Source organism: Pteropus medius, unplaced genomic scaffold, assembly GCF_902729225.1.
Source record: "Pteropus medius unplaced genomic scaffold, Ma_sr-lr_union100, whole genome shotgun sequence".
Classification (NCBI taxonomy): Eukaryota; Metazoa; Chordata; class Mammalia; order Chiroptera; family Pteropodidae; genus Pteropus; species Pteropus medius.
The window spans coordinates 19,199,421-19,222,011 of NW_024356249.1; the positions used below are offsets into that span (position 1 = coordinate 19,199,421).

Genomic DNA, 22,591 nt, shown 5'->3' on the forward strand with positions numbered 1-22,591 from the left:
AAACACTCTGAGATAGCAAATTGGAAAGCCAAACACATGCTTTGGAAAATTAATGAAGCATATAAAAACTGACCCTTGATTTTAGTGGTCTTTTTTACTCTGATCTTCTTAAAAATATTGAAAACAAAACTGTTTTCTTTTAAAGTATTGGCATGATATCTTGATTCTTTATTTAGTCTCCCCCAATTCAGTTTATAATATGCCTGGCAAGCAATTGCCCATTTTGATATCTTCATTTGCACTGTAGGATAAGATAATAACATGCCTTCCTCTTGTCTCTGTCTTCTGTAAAGCTTGGTTTATAGTTTTCATAGCTTCTTGGAACAAGTTACTATACAATATAAACATATATTCCTGTTTATTCAGAGTGACAGTTTTGTTATTGCTGTATTGTGAAAATAATTGTGATTCTAAATAAAATACATTCATAAATTAAAACCAAGAGCTCAACTTAACTACAATGTATACACAATCTAAAGTTTCAAGAATTTTGTTTCCCAAAATTCATCTAGCTTGAAATAGTTGCCTACAATCAAGGCAATGTCTGCATGATTCATTTTTTAACTATGTCAAATTTATGTCTCACTGTTTTCTTATTGTCCTAACAGTAAAATCTTTTTGAATATTTCATTACCACTTGTGAGGCTCAGGGCACATCTTGATGTACCAGCAGAGCAGACTGCTTTGTCCTGGATTGAAGATAAAACTAGCTTCAAAAAAAGAGAGGTCATGTAGCTTAGTGGTGAAGGGGCCTGGCTTGGAAAACAGGCCCTGGGTGCCAGTACTGGCTCAACCTCTTACTGACTGGGTGATCCTGGACACTTGACTTACTCTTTCTATTTTTTTCTCTTTTTCTTCAGATTAGGTAATTTCTATTATTTTATATTAAAGTTCACTGACCTCTGTAATTTTAAAATATTAAATAAATATTAAAGTGCATCTGTCATCTCTAATCTGCTCATAAGCTGATCCAGTGAAGTGTTATTTTAGATATGTAGTATTCCTTTCTAGAATTCCTATTTGGTACTTTTTTATAGTTTCTATTTCCCTGCTGACATTTATTAAATTTGTTCATTCACCATGAGCATATTTTCTTTTATTGAGCATAGTTATAATACCTGCTTTAAAATACTTGCTCGCTAACTGCAAGTATTGCTAACTGTCCATTGAAGTCATTTTTTCTTGAGTATGGGTCATGTTTTTCTGTTTCTTTATATATCTAAGAGTTTTGGATTGCATCTTGGACTCTACGAATGATCTGCTCTAGAGACTCTGGGATTCTTTTATATTCTTTAGAAGAGTGTTCATTTTTTGGTTTTAACAAGTAACAAATTTGGCTAGAGTCACATTTCCATTTCTGTTGCCCCTTTATTGAGTAACAGCTAAAGTACCTATTTAGCTCTTTTAGCCATAACTGGGCTGCTTGCAGTCTGCCCTATGCATGTACAGTGCAGGGTGCAGCCAGAAATTTGGGTAGAGTTTATGCACAGGATTTGGAGTTGTCCCTGTTTTGCTCTCTCTTTTTCAGGATTTATTGCTCACTTAGCAGCTGCTGTGGTCACCTGACCTCTGTTCTCTCATTCTTTATACCAGAAAGACTGTTGGATTCTATCAGAGTTCCAGATTCCCAGTGCTGAGCCAAACTAAATCTTGCTGTTAGACAAAAGCTGTAAAACTGGAGAACTCACCCAGTGCTGATCACTTCTTTGTGCAAATTCTCCCCCACATCAAGATTCTGCCTCTTTTGGCTTGTTCTCCAGTATTATCAGGTAGTTGTGTTTTGTATTTTGTCCAGAGTGTAGAGTTGTTATTTGCAGGACGATTGATCCAATGGGAGCTCCTCAGCCATTACTAGAAGAGAGCCCTCAGTTTGTTACGACACATAGAGCCAGAGTAACTCATTTGCTTCTGTCAATGGCATTGTATCTCAACAAGTAAATAGTGTGTTCTATGTGTTCAGTTTATCTCCTTAATAAGTACCGAGTAAATCCTTCAGGATTAGTCTGTTGCTATAGATCTAGGAAGTGTAGCTATGCTAAGATTTAGGGTTGGCTGTTTTAAACATTTACATATATCCATGCTGGGTTGTAGTATGCTATAATTTAAGGGTGATGCAAGGTACTTGAACTCACCTTTTAAGGTTTATTTTTAGAGTAATATAGAATGATGAAAGGAGAAGTTTGTTTTAAATATTCTACATTAGTATGCTGTTCATTTGTATCTCTCTATGGATGTGCTGTCTAAAATGGTAGCCGTACGACATGTGGCTACTTAAATTTAAAATACAGTAAAGTAAAAGTTTAGTTCTTCACTTATATTATCCACATTCCAATTATATAACAGCCACTATGGCTAGAAACTTCCGTATTGAACACAGAAGAGCAGAATATTTTCTATCAGAGACAGTTCTATTGGATTAACATTATTCATCAGAGTGCTGCCCTGTAAAGCAGGCAAGTATATTTACTGGGAATTGTGTTTGTTCAGTTGGTCATCTGAAACCCACAGGTATAGAATCTATTGCCAACTAGAATCATTCCTTGATGGGCACCGACGTTTACCTTCTTTTGTCACATTGGCTATTTTTCCTTTCAGGTCTGACCAACCTTGCGGATCACTTCGTTCCTGTGAGGTATCTCTGTAGTCTTAAAGACAATGATGGGTTGAATGGCTTCCATTTATCGGGGACTTAACTGTATTCTAGGCACTTTGCTCAGCACTTTATCTGTATATGTCATTTAATCATAATAACAACTTTTTTGTCATAGATTCTATTAGTCTCTCCATTTTACAGGAGAGGAAAGCCAGGATTTAATTGTGAAAGAATAAGAGAAGTGGAAGAATATTTATTTTTGATATTCCCTGTGGGAAACTTTCCAAATATTAAAACCTGGAGACAACATTGTTTTACTTTCATGAACAGAAGTATAGCACAAAAGAATTACACAGAAATTAGTCACATTTTTTTAGACTCATATAAAACATCTCAGTTATGTTTCATGCCTTAGTCACATAAATTCCTGATCTAGGAGTGTTTGTGGAAAAATATTTATCCTCCTCTTTCTCTTTTACCTCTATCGGATACCAAATTTCTTTTCAAATTCCCAACTTCCCTACCACAGAACATCTAATTTTGACCCACATCTCTCTCCAGGCCTATTTATATTCTTAACAATACAATTTTTTGTTTCTATTTTTTTTCTATTTAAAGATGATTTAAAATTTAATATCTCATAACAAATATGCATTTGCATGTTATAAACTTCTTTATTTTACATGAAAGAATTTCTTGGCTAAATTTATTTACTTTGATTTAGAAAGTTTTATCTTTTTTATTAGCATGTATCGATTTCATTGATTGCTCCTCTGCTATTATCCTCTCTTGTAACGTTATGTAAAAAAATGTCTCAATGGTTTTGAACTCTTAAATTTAACATGGGAGTAAATGTTTACTTATCTAAGGTAGTGACCCCTCCAGGAAAGGAAGCATGGAGGTCACAATGCTGAAGCCAGAGCATACAACCACTTTCTTTCCCTGTTTTTAGATCTCACATACTGTGTCCCCATAAAATGTGTCTTTGTGGTGTCGCTAACTCAGACTTCGTCAGCCCTCTTTGGAAACAGAATGAACTGATGTCCTAAAGCTCCTTTAGATCTATATTTAAAATAAAAGAGTAACATCTGTGAAATATATTTTGCTCAGCAAAGGAAAACATGACATTTATTATTGTGACATACCTTTTCTTAGATGTGAATATTAGAAAAATGAAAGAAAAATAAATTAATATCAAAAAGATATTAATAAAGAGTAATTAATTAAATCTCACAAATTAAATTAATTAAAATCTCTTAGAAATACAAGTAGAACAAAAATTTTACAGTGACTTTTGGCCTCAAATAAATGAAGTGAACTTATCCCCATCAAAACGTTCTTTGTTTATGATACAGCTATCACATAAAAGAAGAAAAATCTGCAGGGAGATCCTGTAGGTTGAAATCACTGAACAATATTTATTTGTATTTAGAGGCAAAAACAGAAGAACCCTCACAATTCCATCATTAACCACAAAAACAATAGTTTTAGAAACATGCAAATTTCCTTCGATATTCAGCTGCAAGGAGCTCTTTGAAAGAATTTTCCAGCCATTCTTATTTTGGAGATGCAGCTGGGTAACTATCCACATGTGGAAGAAACAGGAAGGCCTTGTTTCCTTAACGTTTTCCCACTTGGCTCTTCAAAGAGAGTGTGAAAATATTTTTGTAAAAGGATGGAATTCCCTGGTTTCCTAATTGTTGAAATTAGTTACTCTTCATTAAAGTGTTACATTTCTCTCTGTGGGTGGAGAACCTGTGTTTATGATTGTTCGATTATTTTTTTTTAATTCAAAGAAAATTTTAATGATTATTTGATGAATAAGCACCTTCATATGTAAAATTGTAGTTGATTTTTGTGAGGCTCACAGAAGGTCAATTTATTACCTATTGAAAGAGTCAAAGAAAAAAATACCTTAGAAAATTAGAAGAATAAATCACTCTAGAAATAAATTTCTACATCATTAGAAATGAATTTCTAATTAAGGGTGATTTATGATTTACTTCTCTGCATTTTAACTTTTTCAATAATGAATATTTATTATTTGTGTGGTAAAGAAAGAACAAGAAAATGAAGTATTTATCTATTCTGTTTTACCCATGAGACAAGGAAGGTAGGATTTAACAACCTAAAGGACTTTAGCCTGGTCTTTAGAACATCATTCTTTCTAACAAATATATTTCACCATTCTTAGCGTCATTAGATCAGTGTTATCCAGAAGAACTTTCTGTGATGATGAAGGCATTCTGTGCATGCTACCCAATACTCTAGCCATACGTGGATACTGGCTACTGACCACCTATAATGTAGCTATTGTGACTGAGGATCTGAATCTTTATTTAATTTTAATTAATTAAAATTGGTATAGCTATGTATGACAAGTGGCTTCCATATTAGACTATTCAGACTTGGATATATTCAAAACAAAAATCAGTCACAAGCATATAAAAAGTAGCACTATTTGTGATTACACAAACCTCTATTTATTTACACATAGTTCTTTTGATGTTTATTTTTTCTATGAATGATTAGCTCTGTCTATAAAATGGAAGTCTATACTTACCAAAAGTAAACTAGAATTTTGCTATAATACTATTAGTTGTAGGAGAAATTAAGAACAAAAATGAGATACTACAAAAATCTTAATAATTTACAAAATTGTTACAAGCTATTGTCCTTTATTCTAATATTTCAGAAAAGCTCAGGTGTATGTTTTAGACATGTCAGACCCTCTACAGCACTAGTAGCAGTGAAAGGAAATAAACTAGGAGTAAGCAAGAAAGAGACTGGTTGAACTCCCAATGGCGGGAACCGAACCTGTGTGAGTACTGAGAAGTGTATAGCAAGATTGACCTTGGTTTTAATGGACGTCGCCATAGAAGGAAGTATTTGTAAGTGTAAGTTAGTGTAATTAAAACAACTAGGCATTTGAATTTATGAGTAGGGAGCTTTTAATCATTATTACTATTTCTGGTAGGTGCAGTGGATTTTTGTAATTCATAAGGCAGAGTCAGAGAGAGATAAGGGGTGCACGTTTGGTATTGGCTGAGGGCTTGAAGAGTAGATCAGACTATGAATAGAATTCGTGCTATTCCCAGAGGGCCAGTGGACATCTTTGACACTGGTCAGCAGACTGGTGTTGAGGGGGAGGAGAAGGGCAGTGATGGGAAGAGAAATATCAATTTAAATTGCTTCCTGCCAAGCTATTAATCATTTTTTAAAATTAAGTTTCAAGAAAGAGACTGTATGTTTGGATAACCCCCATATCTCCAACATCCACACCTGATGCAGTGTCTTGCACATTGTTGATACTCTACAAATATTCATTGAAGGTGTAAATACAAAGGCTTTTTAAAAGAAATTTAATGTTGTAGAGGATGGCTTTATGAATTGATCTGGATGTTGGAGTAGATGACCTACAAGTTCTTCCAGCTCTGAGATGACATGATTCATGTATAAACAGCACTTGATGTTTATCTGGATATGAAGCTAATGTAATTTCTTACAACTCTAAGCATTATTTGCAATAGCCACATAAGTATTGTTTAATCTCAAAAAAATTAATGAACATTTTAGCTAACTTTAATAAGGCGTCATGGTTTTGGGATCAAAGTGCATCAATAAATTCTGGCATTATGCAGTTCAATGTTTTACTCTTTATTATTTTTCAAAACTCTATAAGAAATGAATCAAATATTTCCAGAATCAGTTCAAAAGAAAATTAGTGAGGGAAAGTTGCTTTGGGATACATTTCATCCTCTTTAACACTTCTTTCATCTCTTTATCCACTCTTATTTCTCAGGAGGCACCCAATGCTCTCGGATTTCCTTGCCTACCTTCTAGACCAACACTTATTTGACAAATCTCTTTTATAGCTCCTATTATCACAGGTTTAAACTTGTTAGCATTGCTTACATGGCCCTCTGGGTTCTGAGCTCCACCAGCCCCTCTGACTTTGCCCTTAGGTAGGGCCATAGTGAGGCACCTTATGTTTTCTGAGTCATTACGTGTCACATCTCTTCCTCTACATGGGTTACAGTCCTTTTTCTGTTCATTGAGAGCCTTTATGATCTCCGTCTATACCAGTATGCCTGACAAATTCCATTTCATCCTGGAAGCACATCTTTTTTTCTCTAACCATCCCTTGTTTTCTTGCTCCCATGATAACGTAAATTTCACTGTGCAGTAACAGTAACACTTATCATAGTGTCCTGCAGCTTAAATTTTTCTTCTGGTGTGGGGCTCCAACTGTACTCCCAAGATACAAATAAATTAAGGACAGTGGACAAAACTTATGGAGCTCAGATGGCCACTCCAATGGAAATGTCATAAAGGTAGTGACTGGCTCTGTTTTATTTACTACTATAACCCAAGAGATTAGAACAGTATCTGGTCCACCGCAGTTGTTAAATGAATGTAACTATACATCCAACATCTTTCATAATAGAGAAACATAATATTTGCTGAATGATTGAATAGTTCAGAAGTTCTAGGTTCAGTCCTGGATTTACTGGCAATCCATGCTCAACCTTAAGGATTAATCTGGCTGTGAACTTTGCACTGAAATTTGTAAGTGAAAATACTATACCATATGCTTTAGGTCAGCGGTCCCAAACTTTTTGGCACCAGGAACCAGTGTTCCTATGCAAATCCAATGCCTGGTGATATGAGGTGGAGCTGAGGTGGTGATGCTAGTGCTGGGGAGCGGCTGCAAATATAGATGAAGCTTCACTCACTTGCCTGCCGCTCACCTCTTGCTGTGTGGCCCGCAACCTAACAGGCCACAGATTGGTACTGGTCTGTGGCCTGGAGGTTGGGGACCTATGCTTTAGATAAAACTCATAACTGAATCATATATTCTTCAGGACTGGAAGGACCTTTACAAAGGCTACTTCTTACAGCAGCACTGACAATGTGCTAGGCGCTGTTGTAAGCATTTTACATATAAAACTCATTTTGATTAAATCATTGTTATGACACTGCAAGGTAGACATTATTATTATCTCCACTTTACAGATGATGAAACTGAGGCACAGCAAGTCTACATGACTTCCTAAGATCATAGAGCTAAGGAGTGCAGAGCTGGGAGTCAGCCCAGGCAGTATGGTTCCAAAATTCCTTTGCTTAATTCCCATATTAACTGCTCCTTTATGATGTCTTTAGTCATTTTCTATGTTAGCCACTTCTACCTATGGGGATGCTTTTGGCTATAAGTAACAGAAAACCCATTTCAAAATTTTTTAAATTGTGTAAAAATTTTATTGGCTCATGTAACCAAAATGATCAGAGATAGGTCAAACACTGGGATAGCTTATGAGGGTTCTGGTTTGTTTCTCTGTGATTCTCACAGCTCTGTCTTTCTCAAGATATTAGCCTCATTCTTAACTAGATGAAAGAACTGGTAGAGAGCTGACTTTGGTTGTTCTAAGTGCCATTATGCAGAGGAAGAGACATTGTCTCCAGAAGAGAAAGCTTCTATCACAGAAGCCCCTGCAAATACCTTCTCAGGCCTCAAAGAAAGGTATTAGGTCACATACCATCCAGTACTAATAGCCAGTGATGGGCTTGTGCAGATCATGTATGCCTGAACTCGCCTCTAGCTACAATCGTGGAGTCAGCTTTCTTTGAAGCACATGTGTTCCTCATGGGACATGTGAACAAGCAAGCCAAAGGTGGTTGTTACCAAGAGATGGAGGAGTAGATGGTGAGCAGAGAGCTCCAATGCTCACTACATCCCTCATTTTGAGGTTGCAGGCCCTCAGAGATATGTTGACATCACAAAGTTGGCTAGAGTTTCATTTAGCTTTGACCTATAAACTTCTAAATCGAATTCTAACGACCTCTTCAAGATATCTTTTAAAACTATGTCTTATTGGAACTCTTTAGGAGAAATAGCATTTATCTCTAAATAATTTTTATAAAGTGAAATAATCAAACTACTAAGAAATTGGAAAATTTTAGTTATGAAGGAGAAAACAGTTTTAAAATAGAACTGATAATTATTTAACTCACTTAAGTGTTCTTAGCAATACTTAATAAAAACAGTATAATATATTATAGTACAATTTGCAGTATTACTTACTACTTTAGATTTTTTTTTTATTTCACTGTGAGTCAATATGCAACTAAATGTGATTGAAAATCTCTCTGAAAAGTATAAGGATAGAATGTATCACAGAATGTCTGCTAATCAGCCTACTGCAATCTCAGTTCTCTGTTTCACTAAAATGGTATATGCCGTGTTTAAAACTGTTCTCAAAGCTAACTCCAACAGGCATGCATTCATCTATTCATTTATTTAATGAGTTCTGTATTTATTGAGGGATAGAGTGGTATGTACTTGTCAATACTTGTTATTTGAATTCTCTGTGAATTCTCAGGATTTGTTTCCTGAGAGACTTTCTCCTAATTTAATTTTCCTTCCCTGACTGAACCATCTTACATCCTGCCAGCAGAGAAAATTTTATAAAACCCAAATTTCATTATACCCATTTCTGTTTAAATAACTTCAATGGCTTTCTAAGACCTTTAGGAAAATAGTCAATGTCCTTAGAACAGCTTAAAAAAGCTTTCGCAAGATAGTTTGGATCTGACCTTTCAGCCATATAATGTGCTACTTTCTTACTCTTCACCCTTAAACCTATCCTACTGAACTTCTCACTGTGCTTTTGAGATTTTTTTGATGCCATGCCTTTGTGCATGCAGGCCTGTTTTTCTGGGACATCTTTCCTGATCTTTCTCACCTACCTAAATTTCACTCATGCTTCAAGAATCAGCTCAAGTATTACTTACTCTTTAACTACTTCTGCAAATTCTTTAGGTGGAGTTACTTAACTTTATTATATTCCCATAAAACTTGATGTGACTCTATTATTACAGTTAATCCATCACGTTGTAACTTTTTTACAAATCTTTCTTGTGAAACAAAAGATAATGTCAATTTTTGTAACACTGAGTTGTCATTAATCAATTTATCAATGCATTAATCTGACCAAAACGCTGACCAGTGGTCATTTTCTCTCAATATTTCTAAAAAATATTTACTGAATACTTTCTCTGGGTCAGGCACTGAATTGGTATTTAGTTCCAAAATATGCCACAGGGACTTTTTTTTTTTAATCCAGGTGTTTTTTGGACAGTTTGGTGTTTATTTTGGCTTTGGTGATCTTCCACGATGTATTGAAGTAAGAACTGCCTTTGCCAGAAGTTAATGGTGTAGCAGTATTTTTCTGATATCCTTCTAACATGCTATTTATGATGATGGCAATTCAATACTAAAATAGTTGGCATTTTCCCCTTTTTCTCCCAGATAAATTTTATGCCTCTCATATTGTTGAATGTAACAAAGTTTTAATTTTTCACATTTCTACCTGCAGATTACTCACTGCAAAATTTCCAGTTAAAAAATAAAGTACTTTTATTTTGAATTAAGATTCTTACTTGGGCTTCAGATTATACCATTTTATAGAAGCTTTAGTGAATTACTTCAAAGTCCTCTGATGACATATAAATCTGAAAAACATATTTCATGAAAGAAAAATTGTGGGCACTTAAGTGATATTTTAAAAAGTTCCTTTGAAGAACAAGCTTTCTGAGCACAACTCCTAATTCTTAATTATCAAGACATGCTGCTTTTATTTACAAATATTCTTATTTTAAATATGCACAAAGCATTAAAAGTTTATGTCATTCCCCATTATAAAAAATAATTCATTATGAGTATCAGTGTAAAATTGTTAGGTGACATTTCAGAATTGCTTCAATCATTTTCCAGTATATAATGAAAGTATTCATCTTTCTTCTAATAATTTTAGAAGTAGATTTGAACTTGAACTTCCTTTTCAAATTCAAGCAGTACTTTGTTGAAAATGGTTTTCTTACAAAGAGATTTTGGATTCTTCCTTCTTTACAATTATTGGTTCTTTGCCTGGAGGATGAATATATTCCACCAAAGCAAAAAAAAAAAATGCTGTCCTTACCAAATAATTATTACATCAAATAAAATTATGACAATGCAAACTATGCTTTTGGAGAAATTGAGGTTTTAAAATAATCCAAAGGAGGTTAATACTGAATAGTCATTTCACAAAGATTATACTCCTTTGACCATCAGCAGGGAGTCTAAGCAAGGCAGTATGAATTTTGATGACGTTAGAATTTACTCTTATTTCTCTATAAATAGATTTGGAATACAGTGACTGTGGAGTTTGTGTTTGTGGGACATCTTTCCTACTCTTCATCCTGAATGTTAGAAGACTGGGATGTAAGTAAGCTTTTAAAGTCTCTCTCTTCCCGCCTCCCCCCACCCATTCTCTGCTAAACCTTGAGGAATGTAGTCTTGAAGCATTAAGGAAATGAAAAACAGAGTGTTATAGGAATGATTGTCTTAATCTGTCACTGCCAAGTGTCACAGAGTAAAAGGCTTTAGACTGCATTTGTATTTCTAAGAATTGGATTAAGGATCTCAGCACACACACACACACAGAAAGAGTTAGCTATGTGAGGTGATGGATGTGTAACTTATCTTGATCCTGGTAATCAGTTCACAATGTATATGTATATCAAATCATCACATTGTGCGCATACATACTATTATGTTTGCCAATTTTTCCTCAATAAAGCTGGAAAAATAAATAAAAGATATTTAAGAAAAAAAAAGGTCCTTCCAGGAAGATAGAAAAAAAATAACATTTCTTCAGCCAGCTTAATCACAGACCATCTCAGCCCACTAAAAGTACTAGGTCTGCTGTCCTGATGCGAAGACAGTATGGCACACCATGCAGATTGAAGTTTATGCTTCCAGCCTTATTCAGACTCAGGATAAAGGCACATTTGGGACAATCCCAGACAGTTTCATTGCAGAGACAAGAAATATGTGACAAGATGACAGAGGAAGTATTAATTCGTTGGCGAGATAAAGATTCAGACGCTATATAATGTTAGCTTTCTTGTTTTCCCTGTCGAACTGTCACATTTTCCCTACTGGGCATTGAGGAAGGGAAGCTCCGCCTGCTCAGGGAAGGAAGAGCCCATGGATGGGAACATAGAGCTTCTACAGTCTGTATTCTAAGCCATATTTTAAGCTTTTATAGTCAAGAGACATCTTGGTTTATGACTAAAAAGATTTGAGGTAGGTCCACAAGCAAGGAGAATAAGTGTGTCTTCTGCTCTTGATACCAGATAAAAAAAACATCATTGGAGGTGAAGAGTTTTAAAAATAATAAGTTAGAAGTGTTGTAGGGACCATACGTTCCGCTTCTTCTCCATATTAGGAGTCTGATGTGTATGAGATGTGGGGAGGGGTGGCATGGGGAGGACATGATACAATTAACTTTAAGTAGGAATATGAGGTTAAGTGGTCTCATACCCCACTTTTCAACTGAAAAGTGGCAGCCTCATAAATATGCCACAATCTACTAGGGCACTCTCCTGGGAACAGTGAAATGATATATTGAGAGAAGTGGCGGGTTAACCAAAACATTTGGGGACTAGGAAAGTAGTAAACAGATATGAGTGGACCATACCAGCAATGAATACAAGGGACTGGCAGTGCTAAAATGCCAGGTGACTCAGGCATTGTCATTTATCTTCTGAGTATACCATATGCTCCATACATGCTGTCCAATTCCACATGAATCAAGTTACATCATTAGAAAAAAATCTCATCATAGGATGAAGAGAAAGGGAGACTGAGAGACAGAGTCCCTGTTCTTACTGTTAAATAGTTAGGCAGGCATGAGTGACAGGAGTTAAGTAACCACAGAAACTTCCCTTGAAGACCATCCTTAAGGATCTCCCAGGAACATCTTCCTTTTAGGGTTATAAATTACCTCAAATCCTAAGGCCATAAAAGCTGCTGGCTAAACCAGCCACAAATGCATGTGCAGAAAGTACTACCTTACCCTGTTCACAACCTCAGCCTCATTATACCATCATCGTAATATCATGACTATGCCCGGAAGTTCATGAATTTAATTATAACATACTGAATTCTCAGTAAGCACGTGTATAGTAGGCAAAGTTTTGAATAGCAGTCAACTGTCAGTCAAGGTAACCTCACATATAGATTATCTAGGACCTCCCATCACGGCCCAAATATAAACAGACCTTCCCACTTCTACATTGTTACAGCTCCTTTCTCTGAAAACCCTTTCCTCCCTTGGGGTGTACTCTATCTCTTTTATTTCTTTTAACTTTTTATCTTCCAAATTTCATGGGGCTGCAGGCTTCCTTAGCACGACCCCTCTCCTTCTAAAATATACCTTCAGTAAATCTTACTTTTTCTAAATCTCATCGATCTGTAATTCTTTGTGGAATTGGTAAGGAAGAACTGAGGACCTCCCCAACCCTCTGGCATGCCACTGGGGTGATGCCAGATTTCACATCACCCAAGTAGTAACATTACCACTACCATAGGAGGCAGTTCTCTAACTACCATGCACCTTCTTGACTCTAGGAATATTGATTAGGAATAAAACAGGAGCACCTTAAAGGTGAATGAATAAAAAATGAGATTGATTAAAAGAAATCACTGGATTGGACTGAGAAAATTAAAGTTGACTGTATTGAGACTTTTTGATATGTAGATATGAGAGTTCATGATGGATAATAGATTTGTTAAGAAAAGAGTTATATTTTTACAATACCAAGAATTTTGTGTACCACTGTGTCTGAAAAATGTACATACACATAGAAGGATAATCAGCAGAGAACAAGATGGCAGGTTGTGTGTGTGTGTGTGTGTGTGTGTGTGTGTGTGTGTTCAGAATAGTTGACTCTGGAAAGCAAGGTTTTGTGAAATTCATGTCAAGAATGTTGTTAGGATCAGATTAAATTCAGGCATTTTAAGGTGCATATTTATAAAACTGTATTTGGCATAGCTGAGCCAGTTATCTCTTTCCCATGTTCCTGTTGAAATATGAGAGGTTTTTTTTTAAGTTATGTTTTTCCCACCTATGAAGGGTAGTGAGCATATATGTGTTAGCACTGATGAGAGAGAGAGAGGCAGAGGGAAATGTAGAGGCAGGGGCAGAGGCTGGGACATGGGCAGGGGCAGGAGCGGAGTAGGGGCAGAGATCAGGGAAGGCAGAGACATCCTAGGAGCAGCAGGAAGCCTCCAAACTCAGAAGATGTCCCGCTAGCTTCTGTGCTCTGCTCTATAGCATAGGCCACTCTTCCATAATCATCATCTGTAAAATCCTGTAATGAATGCTTGAAACCACAAAGAAGCAAAAAGGGAATTCTCAAACACACCAAGAATCACCAGATATTTGAGAAAAATCAAACTGAGGAAATAGAACTAATGGAGAAAACAGAAAACTTAAAAATATTACCATCCTCAAAGACATTCAAGAGATAGCATATCAGTAAATCAAGAACAGAGGTTTCAAGAAATTAACAAGAGTTCAAAAAAATAAATAAAATATAATATGAGAATTGAAATATGTATCAGTCAATGGCTAGCAAAAGAAAATGTGCCAATATTAATATCAGGTAAAAATGTAATCTAAGGAGTACATAAATTTAGGACTACTTTCCATTTTATCCTTGTTCTAAATTAATTCTTCACACACTATTTTTCACCATGGGATAGAATCTATCTTGTTCATTATAGTATCCTAGATAATTACCTTACACTTGATAAGTATAGTAACTATTTCTTTAGCTGAATTGAATTGAATCTAAATCGCATGGTCTCTTTTTTTCAGCGAAGTAGACTGAAGGGGCATATAACTTAGTTTTGTGTGTGTGGGGGTGTGTGTGTGTGTGTGTGAGAGAGAGAGAGAGAGAGAGAGAGAGACAGGAATAAATATTAGTGAAAATTTCAAACTCTTTGGTAGCAATTTCATGTATATAGTGATGCCATTTTTCCAATTCTATGCCCCATTCATATTTATTCACTTTCTAACAGAGTGTCAGTTATCTCCTGAAATGCTATTCTAAATTTCTCTTTATGATTACACTCCTGAGGTCACATAACTCACAGTTACACAGGGTCCATTAAGGCTGTGGTGACATTGGTTTTAAGTTCAGCTAGAAAAAAAATCTTTGAATTTCAGTGAGTGGAATTTCTGAGTCATACATCCTTGTCCTACTTCATATGTGGATGCATTCTTAGAAGGTGAAAGCCATTCTGAAGAGGCATTTCTGTTTTTGTCAAGGATCTCCAAAACAATTGATTATTTATTTAAAAGGTATTTTTGTCTTTGTGAAGTATTATAATAGATTTATTCCAGGAGCCCTTGATATATTTATCACATAATTTTCTAATGAAGTTCAAAAGTCCTTAAGGAACTATCCAAGACTTAACTTTCTATTCCTTGAGGAGCCAGGTGCTACCAACAAGATTGTGGGAGAATCCCATAGAAGCTTTGCTGTGTAATAACTTTGTGATGGTGCTGACTTCTCTTGAAAGCTGAATCTATTTAGTGAGATTATATCATATAAACAAGATATAATGACTAAAAAACACCTTCAGTGGGGACAGGCAATCTTTTCTAATCTGGTGTAGACTTTAAATTTAGAACATCTACATACTGCATCAAAATACATCTAATAGCAGATTTGCAGGCGCCTGCTCTATTGGCATTATATTAATGATCCAATATACCCCAGAACTTTACAGCATGTTCTCTTTTCCCAAATCTCTGAGACCTTGACATTTCTGTTCATTCAATCTAGATTTCTTGAGTGTCTCCTATGCACTAAGCTTGGCTCTGTGCACCATGGATTCGATAATGAGTTAGAAACACTTCTGTGCCCAAGAGCTCATATTTGAGAAGAGGTGTGGAATTATAAACAGATAATTAGAAACAATCTGCTGGTGTTGTCATAGAAATATGCCCATAGAAATATGGAACTACTACGGAGGACAACTTCACCTGACTTAGAGATTTAAGGAAGACTTCCTGTTGGACATAATGATGGAGGTTAAGTAAATTAGGTGAATAGTGGGCAGAAGACCATTCTAGAGGGAGTAGACTGTATTTATTAGTACATGGAGGCAAGAAAGCATAACAACAGTCTTTAACAGTAACTTTTTAAAGTAAAAGATTCTCTCAGGTATTACAATGAATTTAAGAAAAGTGCATGGATGCTGGTACATTAGTCATTTTTAAATACAGTTTTAAGTACTGGTCTTTTCCACCTGGGTTGTAAGGTAGCAGGATGAGAGAATGTGTCCTCTGCTCTTATTTTCTCTTTCTTTTAATTTTTCAAAAGGCAATTTAAGAGGTTCAATCTTTTCTTAAAAGATTGCTGGTATATTGAACTGGTTAAGAGTCTGGGTTTTAGAGTTAGTTTTTCCAAGCTCAAAATCTCAGCAATATGATTCATCTTTGGCAAGTGAATTAATTTCTCTCAGCTGCAGTTTCCTCATCTTAAAAATGAGGATAATACTAGTTCATATCTCACTACAGAGTTGTGTTAAGGACCAAATAAGATAATACAGAAAAAACACTTAGCATAGTGCCAAATATAACACACCAAACGTTAGTTATTATGCAGATTACTTGAGAATATCCCACTGACTATGGGGAAACCTAAAACTGAGAAGCCTGACAGAGTAGGGGACAAAAAAGGAAGTCATCAGAGATAACTATAAAATTGTACTTCGGAACATTTCCTTTATTTAGAAAAATATATACCACTGATATAAAACCAGAGAAATAAATATATAAAGAATTCATGATGAGAGAAATAATGAAGAGACTAGCTAACATTTGTGTAAATAAATAAGTAATCTAAGTAATAGACATTTGAAAAATTATTATATATGCCTCTAAGGAACTATTTTATTTTATTAATAAATTTTAAATTATTTTTATTTTTCAATTACAGTTGACATTCAATATTATTTTGTATACTAGTTTCAGGTTCACAGTATAGTGGTTAGACATTTATATAATTTATGAAATGATTACCCCTGATTAGTCCAGAAATTATACACAGTTATGATAATATTATTGACTGTATTCTCTGTGCTTTGCTTTACATCCCCATGACTATTTTGTAACTACCAATTTGTACTTAATCCTTTCACCTTTCTTACCCAGCCCTCAATCTCCCTCCCATACGGCAACCATCAGTTTGTTCTCTGTATCTATGAGTCTGTTTCTACTTTGTTTATTTTCTTTAGGTTCCACATATAAGTGAGATCATATGGTATTTATCTCTCTTTGTCTGCCGTATTTTACTTAGTATAATACCATCTAGTTCCATTCTAAGGAACTATTTTAAACTGAAGAGAACTTTTGCAGGGGGAGGGTAGGCAGAAGGTGGTATTTTGAGAATAGATGTGATAGGTGAAGAAAGAAGGGGATTCATAAAGTGTTTAGTTCTTGTCTCTTCCTTGTCTCAACACTCAACAACTCAATAGAAAATCAATTAAAATCTTAAAGAAAATAGACTGTTGCAGCCAAATTCACAGGCAATTCCTTTCGCATTGGAGTTGTTCCTCTACACTTCCTGTGCTCAGCTATCTTGCGTTGTTTGATCTACTACCCACATACTCTTAAGTTGAAATAAACTTCCTATATTAATATAAGTGTTTTCTTCATGAAATAGTTTCTTGTGAAAACTTTTAAATGTGAGGCTGCGTTACTTACATTTCTTTTGTCTACACCCTGATTTCTTTGGCATAGCAACATTTCTTATGTTTTGAACATTAAAACATTTGTTAATAACCAATGATTAGACTAATGCGGCACATATGCCAAAAGATGGCTAACTTTTCTGCAATGGGATGATAATGACCAAATATAGGAAATGCCTGGCACCTTTACTTCTAATATGCAGTGAAATATGTTTAGACAGTTATTCAAATCTTTCCCAATGATAGGGTATTATTATTAGATTTTTCAATTCTTCCTCGCAATTTCATATTTATATTTTTAATATTAAATTTATCTTGGTTTAAGATTTTAATTTGGAAAATTTTATGAAACCTCTCTGGATCACTCTTTGGAGAACTATTTAGGTAGCAGTGTTTGTCTTCTTTTCTTGTCTGCCTGTGTCGTAGTCAAATGCAAGCAGTTCATGTTAGTCCCATCACCTGAACACAGGAGTTTTTTCCTTTTCGTGAGTACTTACAATATTTCAGGCACTGGGTAAAATATGTTATTTTAAAAAATTTTCTCCTTTGGTAATGTCTTTTCTATGAACTTGTCAGTAGCATCTGATTTAGAGGAAGTTTCTTTTTAATGGATATTTTTAAAAAATGGATATTCAATGATTGTCTTTCTAGTGGCCGTCTGTACAAATCTCTAGGAATTATATATCAAGCAATCCTTTTGTATTGAGCTTAGAAGTGGTTTGGGAGAGGAAGGGGGATAGATTGGGCAGTGAGTCCGTTGGGGACTGTGTAAAACATACTTTTTTCCAGCCTCACATGACTTGTGGCTTATTAACAATGTTTACTGAAGACACACTAGAAGGCGAAACAATAACAAAAATAAGTATTAAATGCATTTGCCATTGCATGTACAATGTAATTGTTCAGTTAATTTGTATGTAAGCTAATTATACACGAAACTACATATATCTATGTATATATAGAGAGATATAGATATATAGTAAGACATAGCTTTATTCTCCACTGCAACTCTTCATTGTTTGGTAGGGTGGAATATAAAATAAAAATAAAATAACAGTTCCAAGTTATGCTACAAGGCAGTAATATTTACAAGAGAAAGATCTGTTTCTTGTCCATGTGTCACCATGAGGATCATGTAGTCCTAAAGTCCATTCCAAGGATCTGCAGGAGCTGCAGAATATGATTCTATTCCTTCAAGATAGAGCAGGGCCCCAGGCTGAGAGCAGAGTGGAGTAATTCAGGCATTGGTGCTACTAGGAGGATGACTATTACACATGGAGACACATATTTAACATAGTTCATTTGTTCTTTTGCATGTATATTATGCTAACAAAATCTCTTTCTCTTTAATCTATTTTACCGAGCACCAGGAGTGAGATTGGGAGGAAAAATCAAGTCCTCTGCATAAAATATCTATATCCAAGATGGGGAGGAAATTGCTCTGAAGTTTTAAAAACTGTATTTGTTAATGCCACTGTTTTAACTCTGCAATTTATCTGTGCTGTACTTAATTGGGAGTAGGTTTTGTATAACATGATACATGGTTCAAGTAAGTGCGTGCTCTCTGAACTGGTATACTCTGAATATACCCCATTCTTTCATGGCCAACTGCTCTTTTAGGGGTGTTTTCTTTGTTGATTTAATATTCAAGAAGAGAAAGTGAATTGCTTTTCTCATATGAGACATTGGAATTGTTTGCTCTGAACACAAACACAGTATCTTATTTCAAAATGGCAGAATGAATTTCAGTTTGTAAACACAAACATTTTAAAAGAAGGCTTTCATGATTTTCTAAGCCTTCATCATATGAAACAAAAACCATTTTTTTATTGTAAATATTGACAATGATTAAGTTGTTTGGCATATAGTATAGGTAGTTCCTAAATTTGATGACTAAATGGATGAATGAATAAGAATATAGAAACACTAAGAAGCAGACTAAGTTGAAAAAGGATTCTCATTCAGAGTAAGCATGCTTCTAAGAGGGCCATTAGCTGTGCTGCTGGTACAGTTCTCTGAAAATGGTTTTCAGCTGAAGTTGCTACAAGAATAATGGTTTCCTTTCCCCCATTCCACCTCACCACACTTTTTAATTAAAATTACCTGACAGTCAATTGATCGACATGTTTAAAGCAATAAATTGAGGGAAATGATGTGTTAACTACAACTAACCTCTCCCAGGTAACAAACACTTGAGAGATCAATCTTTGGAAGTGATCCCTTCTTTCTTTTGGATGTGCAGCCTTTTTCCTGCCACACTTGTCCCAGTCTGGCTCAGTGAATGTGGAGAATAAAGGTGCCAGTGCCCCACCATACCAGCTATAGCATCCCTTTCCCATCACCGGGTCCTTAGTACTTAACATGGCCCTGCCAAGCAACCACTTCTGCTGTCTGGGCCTTTTCCACACGACCCACCAGGCCCCGGGGTATTTGTGATGGCCTTTCATAGAGGTGAGCCTTTGAAATGTAAGTGATTGTAAAAGAGCCCTGTCTTGGACTTCAAGAACCTGGTTTACAATCTTGGTTTTGCCATTCATAAACCATAAACTCTTGGCTAGGTTATTCAGCTTCTGCAGCTCCCATATCCTCATCCGTAAAACAAAATAATGCTGGTAACTACTAAACTCTCTTTTGATTGAATATTCTCTGTTAACATAAAATAGCCATTTCAAGAAAAAAAATATAATTGAAAATTTTTTATGCATTGGTTGTGGAACTTTTACTTGAGCTCATTTTGCATAAATATTATGAAAAGTGTCCTGTGAAAATTAAGCTATTGTTAAACAGTACTGCAGTCTTGCTTTTTTAAAAAAAAAACAAAACTCCTTTTTTTTTTAATGACAAACTTGTGCCTTTTAACTTTGCCTAGTATATTCTATGATTTTAAATAAAGGGATTTAAGAACTCTGTATAATTAACAAATCATTTCAATATAAATTAGGAGAAATGAATGTCCTGATTTATTTTGTTCCAGACTAAAGTCTGAAGTCTGAAGAATACATAAATAAGGAAGCAAAATAGAACCCATTGGAAAAATCACATCTGTCCACCATCATCATACAAAAAGGCACATTGTGTGGTCTTGAGAAAGATTACACAGCATCCATGGAAGGAAGCTTTAAGAGAGAGATGAATAACTAGAAAAGCAAAGGCTTCTGTGAGAAAAATCAAAGACTGGGTGGGTAAAGCCGGAATTAGAGAAATAATTGTGGCAAGAGGAAGAATCAAGGACAAATAGAAAATTTAACTGGACATTCAGACTTGCAGGCGCCTTCTGAATTTGTAAAAGGAAAAAAAAACGAGTCTGGGATGTGATTAGGATAGCTGTATTGTGTATGTTGAACAAAATAAAATGAAAGAATGAGCATGATGATTTAAGAAGGAATATTTTTTAAATTCAGTTTCCTTATCTGAAATTTAGCATTTGAATTTGAGCATAGAGAATATAATCTGAGTGTAGAGTATATAACCTTTATAATAGCTGGATCATACCAAGCAGATGGCTGGGCATCTAAAGGTACAACTATAGGTCCCCGAAAGTAACACAACATGCTCAAATTCTATGAAGCAAGGAAGAACTTCCTAAATTATAAGTGGACAGCAATACTAGAATTCAGGTGTTACTCGACAGGTGTGATTTGCTTCCTGGATATTTCGAATGAATGAATGAATGAATAAATAAATAAATGGATACATTTAAGCCTGGGATCCCTTCTGTGGCAGACACTGCTAGTTGGCTTGCCCAGCACTTAATTTCAACTTTTTCTTCCTTTCCAACCCCAGTTATAGAGTCTGAAAAAGTGAAATGCTTGCTCTCCCAAATTCCCTTAGAACTGACGGTGGCCATGTGGCTAATGAGAGATAAACAGACATCTGGAATCTCCCCTCATCCCTCTGTTCCTTCTGTTCAAATGAGGACTTGTTACCTATTGCTATGACAGCTCTCTTGTGACCAGGAAGAAAAGAGTAAATGAATCAAACAGCAGCGATCACATCACCGAGCCACCGAACCCATGCTATCAGCCTTTAAACTTATTATCTAATAAAAATAACTTCACATCTGTTTAAACTCGTTAACAAGTTTTACTCTTTCTGGTAGATAAACGCATCCTTAAACACCCTCCAGAGAAGCAAATTTTGTGCTATGCTTCCACATTATGCACTCTGACTCCTCAGTGGGGTGAGACTTGTTATGCAAAACTCACTTTGAGATAGGGACTCCAAGCTTGCCGCAAAAGCAGTAGTAAAGGGAAAGGCTTGGCATGGCTTAAGTGAACTTCAGAGTGGCTTAAACGTAATGGGTGATTCATAAAGAAAGTTGAGCAAATTTATGCAGAATAATCATTTTGGGTGGCAAAATAGGGGATGTTTGCACAGAAGAGAGAGGAAAGTGTGGAAACGTTATTTTGGATTCAGTTACTCTTCTAGTCACTCAGATTCTACTAGCAATAAAAGTAACTGGTCATGTGGAAGAAATATGTACAAGTGACCTGAACAACATTGGATATGTAGGTACTCATGGAGACATCTGTGGAAGGTCCATCCAATGAGTAATATCCATAAATTATCAAGAGACCTTGCAAATGTTAATGGAAAATGTCTGGACTACTAGTTCAGCCTTCAAAGGGAGAATAAATTTGAATGAAAAATAGCACTCACTGGATACACCTGTCCTCCACAAAATCCACACATAGCCTTAGCAGGGGTAGAAAAATTTTGCAACATCCTTCTGAAGTGTTGCTTAATAAAAACCATGAAATCTGTGACAGAGACCACTGTTACCATAGAACCAGCAGAGCTAGTAAGGTATCAAACCATTAATAATTAGTAACATTAATATTAAATTGTAACCTAACATATTATTTGTGCTGAAATAAGATGGTATCTAATGATAGTAATATAGAATATATAGTATAATTTATTTAACTTAGATTTAAGGTGAACTTTCTTAATTATGAAGGAAATGTCACTTCACTTGTCAAGATACGAGTTCGTATGATTGGAATTGGAGATAAGATTTCCTCTATTAATTATGAAAATTCGAAACTACCTAACCCATCCATACACTTTGGAGAACTGAGAGAATTACAGGTATGTGTTTTGACTTCCTGTCATGGAAATTATAGCTGCAGTGGTATTTGGGGATTATTGACAAATCATTTATTAACCATCGACACCTTTTTCTGAGAAAATTAAGTGGATTAATATATCCACTGATATTGGGGGTTAGAGTTGAATACTTCTTGTTTCCACTTGGTTACCTGTCATCTTGTCATCTTTCCTAGTTCTTCCTGGCTATTGATTAAGGAGTTGTCTATAAAGTATAATGAACTCAAACCTGAAGAACTCTGTTGTTGGAGGCAGCACACATATTTTCCGAATGTGTACCCTTGAAAAGTGGAAAT

At 35.3% G+C, this 22,591-nt stretch overlaps 1 long non-coding RNA gene across 2 annotated transcripts in view; it reads left to right on the plus strand.

Annotated features, from left to right (window-relative positions):
- Positions 1–22,591, plus strand: part of LOC120601229 (uncharacterized) — an 82,039-nt gene that overhangs the window by 34,905 nt on the left and 24,543 nt on the right. Inside the window, exon 2 of one of the 2 annotated variants that reach the window (XR_005652397.1) lies at positions 10,776–10,856. The exons of the other annotated variant lie outside the window; for it this stretch is intronic. This is a non-coding gene — a long non-coding RNA (uncharacterized LOC120601229). The remainder of the gene's footprint in view (positions 1–10,775; positions 10,857–22,591) is intronic. 2 annotated transcript variants of the gene reach the window in all.